This window comes from Pelodiscus sinensis, chromosome 11, assembly GCF_049634645.1.
Source record: "Pelodiscus sinensis isolate JC-2024 chromosome 11, ASM4963464v1, whole genome shotgun sequence".
Taxonomy (NCBI): Eukaryota; Metazoa; Chordata; order Testudines; family Trionychidae; genus Pelodiscus; species Pelodiscus sinensis.
The window spans coordinates 46,349,532-46,351,381 of record NC_134721.1 but is presented as its reverse complement, the minus strand read 5'-3'; positions in this window follow the sequence as shown (position 1 = coordinate 46,351,381).

Sequence of the window (1,850 nt, the reverse complement as noted above, 5' to 3'; positions counted from 1 at the left end):
CCCCGCCCAGCCCTGGGTCTGCGCCCCCCCGGCCCCTCCCCCCGCCCAGCCCTGGGTCTGCGCCCCCCAAGCACCTCCCCCCGCCCAGCCCTGGGTCTGCGCCCCCCCGGCCCCTCCCCCCGCCCAGCCCTGGGTCTGCGCCCCCCCGGCCCCTCCCCCCCGCCCAGCCCTGGGTCTGCGCCCCCCCGGCCCCTCCCCCCGCCCAGCCCTGGGTCTGCGCCCCCCCGGCCCCTCCCCCCGCCCAGCCCTGGGTCTGCGCCCCCCCGGCCCCTCCCCCCGCCCAGCCCTGGGTCTGCGCCCCCCCCGGCCCCTCCCCCCGCCCAGCCCTGGGTCTGCGCCCCCCAGGCCCCTCCCCCCGCCCAGCCCTGGGTCTGTGCCCCCCCGGCCCCTCCCCCCGCCCAGCCCTGGGTCTGCGCCCCCCAGGCACCTCCCCCCGCCCAGCCCTGGGTCTGCGCCCCCCAAGCACCTCCCCCCGCCCAGCCCTGGGTCTGCGCCCCCCAGGCACCTCCCCCCGCCCAGCCCTGGGTCTGCGCCCCCCCGGCCCCTCCCCCCGCCCAGCCCTGGGTCTGCGCCCCCTAAGCACCTCCCCCTGCCTAGCCCTGGGTCTGCGCCCCCTAAGCACCTCCCCCGCCCAGCCCTGGGTCTGCGCCCCCCTAAGCATCTCCCCCCGCCTAGCCCTGGGTCTGCGCCCCCCAGGCACCTCCCCCCGCCCAGCCCTGGGTCTGCGCCCCCCTAAGCATCTCCCCCCGCCTAGCCCTGGGTCTGCGCCCCCTAAGCACCTCCCCCCGCCCAGCCCTGGGTCTGCGCCCCCCTAAGCATCTCCCCCCGCCTAGCCCTGGGTCTGCGCCCCCTAAGCACCTCCCCCCGCCCAGCCCTGGGTCTGCGCCCCCCTAAGCATCTCCCCCCGCCTAGCCCTGGGTCTGCGCCCCCTAAGCACCTCCCCCCGCCCAGCCCTGGGTCTGCGCCCCCCTAAGCATCTCCCCCCGCCTAGCCCTGGGTCTGCGCCCCCTAAGCACCTCCCCCCGCCCAGCCCTGGGTCTGCGCCCCCCTAAGCATCTCCCCCCGCCTAGCCCTGGGTCTGCGCCCCCTAAGCACCTCCCCCCGCCCAGCCCTGGGTCTGCGCCCCCCTAAGCATCTCCCCCCGCCTAGCCCTGGGTCTGCGCCCCCTAAGCACCTCCCCCCGCCTAGCCCTGGGTCTGCGCCCCCCTAAGCACCTCCCCCCGCCCAGCCCTGGGTCTGCGCCCCCCAAGCACCTCCCCCCGCCCAGCCCTGGGTCTGCGCCCCCTAAGCACCTCCCCCCGCCCAGCCCTGGGTCTGCGCCCCCCTAAGCATCTCCCCCCGCCCAGCCCTGTTTCTGCGCCCCCCCTAAGCACCTCCCCCCGCCCAGCCCTGGGTCTGCGCCCCCTAAGCACCTCCCCCCGCCCAGCCCTGGGTCTGCGCCCCCCTAAGCATCTCCCCCCGCCCAGCCCTGTTTCTGCGCCCCCCCTAAGCACCTCCCCCCGCCCAGCCCTGGGTCTGCGCCCCCTAAGCACCTCCCTCCGCCCAGCCCTGGGTCTGCGCCCCCTAAGCACCTCCCCCCGCCCAGCCCTGGGTCTGCGCCCCCCCTAAGCACCTCCCTCCGCCTAGCCCTGGGTCTGCGCCCCCCCTAAGCACCTCCCTCCGCCTAGCCCTGGGTCTGCGCCCCCCCTAAGCACCTCCCCCCGCCCAGCCCTGGGTCTGCGCCCCCCCAGGCACCTCCCCCCGCCCAGCCCTGGGTCTGCACCCCCCCTAAGCACCTCCCCCCGCCCAGCCCTGGGTCTGCGCCCCCCCAGGCACCTCCCCCCGCCCAGCCCTGGGTCTGTGCCCCCCAC